Here is a 6,000-nt window from a genome sequence, read left to right as displayed (position 1 = left end):
AAGCAAATGAAATTTAAAAATTGCTTAGAGAATCATTTTTTACCAAAAGCTACAAAAGGTCATTAAAAAGCATTATAATTGCCCCTGTATTATACTTTGCTATTGTTCTTCCATCTTTCCTGCTATCTGAAATTTTAAATCTGTCTTGCTGATGTAAAAACCATAAGCAAACCTGAAGTGTGACTGTCACATGCAGAAGCTGAATGTTAGAGGTCAACGCAGCTTACTGGTATGCTGGCCCACTGCTCCAAATTTTATATCTCTTCTGTCCCTCAGTTATTGCCTGACATGATTTAACAACTGTAATTCCTTATTTAACGATGTCAAAGGTTTTTAGGAAATTGACTGTATTTCACCAACGATATATTTCTTCTTGATTACAGAGTGGTTAAAATGATTTTAAACCAAGACAGCAAAATAAAGCAGTAATAAAATCAATAAAAGGTGCTTAAAACATTCCTTCTATTAGGTAATGGCATTTAAAATATCCGTAGCTTGTAATGGCACTTAGGATATGCCCAAAAATCAATGAGCTAAATTACTTATTGAACTAGTTAATTTGAACATTGAGTTTTTTATGTATATTGATAAAACGGGCTACAGAATACTCCTGGTAAGCAGCAGCAGCACGTTCATGGTCAGATGTCTCCCTCTGCTGGAAAAACAAATTAAATTTCCTCCAGTTACAGAACAAAAAGATAAAATATTAAAATTTGTAACCTCAAAAAGTCCACCATGGGACTCTGAATCTTAAAAGGCTCCAGGACTTCATGAGAACAATACAAAATCATTAAGGGTTAAAAAAAAAAACACATGCACCTTTTTAAAACTTTGTCAGTAACCTGGACTATGGTACTTTAGAGAGTCAAGATGAAACAGCAGATGAGAATCAAAATTTAATTATTTTAAAACCCCCTTCTTAATTTTCTATTATCCCAGGGTTTTTGGTATTTAAGAATAAGACTCTAAAAGCCTTGAATCCTTTCTCTTTGATGTTGGAAGGAAAAGGGTTTGAATTTTAAAAGAGAAAGTATAAATCTGTGCTCAAGGAAAAGTTCACATTCTTAGTAGTTTAATTTGATCAAAATCAAGTTTGAACTATCTTTGCAAATGAAGGATTTTGAGAACTCAAAGTAAGAACCTACTAAACAGCTTCACATTCCTCTCTCTGTGTGGGGTGGTATGAGAGTTTCCAATACTATTATTACCATTATTTTTTTTTCAAACATCTACTATTTAAAATGCTAAGTACTTTATTGAAAAGACTCTTCACTGCTTTTCAATTTTTCCCCCTGCCAGTTCAGCCCTAAGCAGGTGTTAGACTTCTGAAGAGCTTGCCTCAGGACTTTTAACTGGAACTACAAAGGGGAGCTTCAGAAATTATGATAAAAGGTGTTAAGAGAGAAATGAAGGTGAAGAGGTTATCTGACACTAACCTAAAATTGTACATAGTACCTTTTGAAAAATTACAGCTACCCAGAATATACCATTTGGTTTTGAATGGTTTCATCAATAATAGTTCATGAATTTTTTTTCACTCACATTTCAACACACTTCATTTATATTCAAAACAACGGGTATATTTAAAATGACATGCAATAATGGGAAATTTTTAATCAAAGAGCTTTGCTCATTCCATATAACTTTGGTTTTGTTTTGGTTTTGCATACAGAGAAACTAAAGTAGAAAATTACAGAGAATATTATTTTTCTTTTTTTTTTTCTTTTTTTGCATGCTTAAAGATCACTGACTAAACAGGAAACTACAGAGAATACTGTTACTTTTTTGCATGCTGAAAGATCACTGACCAACATTATGGATGTACTGTGTAACACACTATCCAAGTTACACAATACAGTTAGTAAGTGTATGACTCTGGTGCAGATGCTAATAAGATGACTAAGCTATGGTCCTGGCCTCCACATATACAGTAAGACTAAAGAGATGCATGTCAAATGAATCATTACTATTGAGCACGATGAGCAATACAATAGAAATATGTACCAAGTGCTGTGGGGACTTCAAGGAAAGGAACCAACACTGCTGGGGAAGGTAAAGAAAACTAACAAGAAGAGATGATCTACTGAGTGTGGTCCTTGAGAGAGATCTAGAAATTCTGGTGTTTAAGAGGTCAAGGGCAATTCAGAAAACAGAAACAGAATGATGAGCACAGGGAACAGCACATTTCTTTGGAAACAGATTAAACGGTTGGAGTTTCATGCTGGTTTCACAGAAGAGAGAGCCATAGGGGACGAGGCTCTGAGGGGATGGTTGAGGCAAAGTTAGGAACAGTCTTAGACACCTTCCTAAAGTTCAGATTTTATCGCGTAGGCACTGGAAAGGTTCTGAAGGATTTTAAGGAAGTTATATCAGCACTTTGCATTGGGAGAAAAAAACAATGTCAGCAATCTGAAAGATGGCTTGAAGCTCCTGCCTGGAGGAGGGAAGAGGTATCTGCAGGAACAAACTGCAGAAATTTGGAAAACTTGAGAGAATGTCAATAATGAAGCACTACCACAAACCCAGGTTAATGCCTACTTCTGACTTTCAGGTCTAAAAGAAGAATCTTTCATATTATATGAACAACACACTGACTTTTGCCCTTTCTTGTTCTTGCTGAAAGCAAAAAAAAAAAAAGACAAACACTTCTCTATTCCTAAAACACAAAGTATAGAACTTCAAATTGATTCAACTCATCATAAATTTCTCAATAGTTTTTCTACTTGCATTAAAACTTCAATTTCAACTGAAGTATGTGTGCAGGTGCCCAAAACAGAAAGATGAATACAAAAATCTAAAATTAGTTGCTCCGTTTGAGATTAGGATTATGGTTGATTTTTCTCCTTCCAACAGCCATTATTTAATATTTTTGCCCCAGTTTTTCTAATTTTAAAAAATGCTACTTTGATTTACTATCTTGAAGAAAATAAAGGAAAATATATCTGTCCTTAAAATGATGAAGGGCTTTCCTTCCGGCTTAGCCAGCTTAGCTGGTAAAACATCCATCTGCAATGCGGAAGACCTGGGTTCGATCCCTGGGCTGGGAAGATCCCTGGGAAGGACTCCCTGGGAAGGGAAAGGCTACCCACTCCAGTATTCTGGCCTGGATAATTCCACGGACTGTATAGTCCATGGGGTTGCAAAGAGTCGGACACAACTGAGCAACTTCCACTTTAAAAGGATCTGTCCTCAAACCTTATGCTCGTTTCCACACTACATTCATAAACCTGCATATAAAAATTTGGTAAAGGCACTTCCCTGGTGGTCCAGTGCTTAAGAATCTGCCTCGAAACACAGGGAACATGGGTTCGGTCCCTGGAACTAAGATCCCACATGCTGCAGAGCAACTAAGCCCGTGTCCTGCAATTACTGAGCCCACATGCCACAACTAGAGAGTCCATGTGCCACAACAAAGATCCCATGTGTCACAACTGAGACCTGACACAGCCAAGTAAATAAAATTTTTTAAATAAATAAAAATTAAAAATCCGGTTTAAAAAAAAAGTTTAATTTTACACAGTTATCTAGAGTGCCTCTGTACAGCACAGGGAAAGCTGCTTAATATTCTGTATTAACCTAAATAGGGAAAGAATTTGAAAAAAATAAATACAAGTATATATACACACACACACACACACATATATATATAACTGAATGACTTGGCTGTACACCTGAAACTAATACAACATTGCTAATCGACTATGCTCCAATATATAACAATAAAAAAAAGGGTAGCTCTGAAAAGAATAGGAACAAAAGACAAAAATGGCATTCAAGATATTTTAAAATATTACATAGATGAAACTAGTTGCTTGCTTATATTTATTAATTTAATGAATACTAAAAAAAAAAAAAAAACAGCTGAATACATGTGTAATCAAAGAAGAGGTAAATTCAAAATAAAGGTCCTTGAGGCTCAAACCAAAGTAGCTCCCAAGGCTGAATCTGGCCTCCTGGGTTTTCTTTTATAGTCAACTGTTATAAGTGTTCCTATACCAATCTTAAAGTGTCCTGTTTTAATCACAGCAGCCGCTAACACTGATCCTGAAAGAAAATTAACTCTTCAGATGGGAGATTTCCTACAGTCTGCACAGTCTCTCTGGGCTTCATCCAAGATAGATGAACTATGCTCCACTGTGGCCTCCTTACAGGCTTTCAAAGCACAATGGAAAATGGTTTTCTAACATATTTGTACCATGCAAGGGTTCCTGTGGAGAGTTCCATTTCTGGATATAAACTAGAAATTGCTGTAATTTTTTCAGTCCTTTTTAATTTGCAGTTACATGAAATATGACAACAACAAGAGAAATAACAATCATGCAGGTGTCCATGGCTAACACACAGGGCCATCACTTGTGTAAAGCATAAAACAAGAAAAACCTCTTTAAACGAATCCAATCTTTCTGCAACAATTAGCCTTTTGAAAAATCAAAATGATCACCAATACATTTAGAAAAAGGAATTTTTTAAACACTCTTCCGTAAACTAAATATACCTGAGGCTAAAGAAGGATAAAGAAACACTCAATAAGGACTTTCCTCACAGTCAAGTGTTAAGACCATGCTCCCAATACAGGGGGCATGGGTTCAATCCCTGGCCAGAGAACTAAGATCCCACATGAGGCACAGCCTGAAAAAAAAAAAAAACATTCAGCAAATGCAAAAGATAAATTTCAACTCTTTTACTGCTGGATTACTTAAAATATAAACACCAGTTAATAAAAAAATTTTAAAAACTCTTTTTTTTTTTTTTAAGCTGTGCCACACAGCTTATAGGACCTTAGTTCCCCAACCAGGGGTTGAACCCAGGTCCTTGACAGTGAAAGCAGGCATCTTAGCCACTGGACCACTAAGGAATTCCCAAGAAAATATTCTTATAGTCTCCTATCATACATATTAATAATAACAATCCTACAATCTAATGATAACCATGTCTAACATCTGCTGAGTTCTTACTATGTTCCAAGAACCATGCTAAGCTCTTTATATCACAGACTTGTTTTTGCCAGCTAAGCATTCATTCCCCCCTTCCAATTACAGTATCCCTTTTTTCCTTCCCCACTCAATGTGGTCATGGTGAGCTGATCGATCAATCATAGTTGTACCATCTCCAAACTGATTCTAAACTGGACACTTAGAGAACTACATTCCCTTGGGCACAGCAGTCAGTTCAGAAAGGCTCCCAGTGCCAGCAAGGCCAATCAAATTTCATACAAAGGTTTGCAGTCCAAAGTCCCCCTTCCTTTAAAGATTTAAACCTGTGACTATCTGGACCCATCAACATGTTTCCCCATCACTAGGAGGAAATCTGTCTGAATGCAACCAAAACACTGAAAGATGCTAAAAGGTAGAGAAAGAAACTGAACCCCTGGAACAAGCAGGGCCCTTGAATGTGCTTGTTACATGACACAATGAATTTCCCTTTGCTTCAGCTGATTAGAGTAGGGTACCATTACTAGCAATTAAGAATGGTCTAGTTAGAACACACACCTACAATTAACCCATGCAGTCACATGGGTCTACACTAACAGCCAGGGTCCCCTCGGCTACTCATGAACCCGCAGCTGGCTCCAACCTCTGCTGCTGGCCCTGTCTCTCACCATGTGTGTGTGTCTACAGCAGGCCCCTGCCCCCACACAGGAACCTGCAGCTGGCCCCTACTGCCAAGCATGTGCATACCACCAGATTCTGACCACCACTGCTACCTGAACCAGAACCTAGGCACCAGACCTAAAGGCACCACTGAGTACCTCAACAGCCCTTGCAGCTACTGCAGATCCCTCACAGGTCTCCCCAAGAATCATGCATTATCGATGTGGTGGACCCATACCTGAGCCAACAAGTCACACACCTTTGAACCCTGAGGTTCTACTCACACCCACACTTAACACCCCACACCACTAGAGCCTCAGCCATAGCACACTCCAGACTGCACTCACAAGTGAAGGTGTTTATTTTTTTCTGAAGTCAGTCCAGAAAGTCTCAAAGAGGTGACTGCATC

Source organism: Cervus elaphus, chromosome 4 (assembly GCF_910594005.1).
Source record: "Cervus elaphus chromosome 4, mCerEla1.1, whole genome shotgun sequence".
In the NCBI taxonomy this organism is placed as follows: Eukaryota; Metazoa; Chordata; class Mammalia; order Artiodactyla; family Cervidae; genus Cervus; species Cervus elaphus.
The sequence above is the reverse complement of the archived record's forward strand: the minus strand, read 5'-3'. Positions refer to the sequence as shown.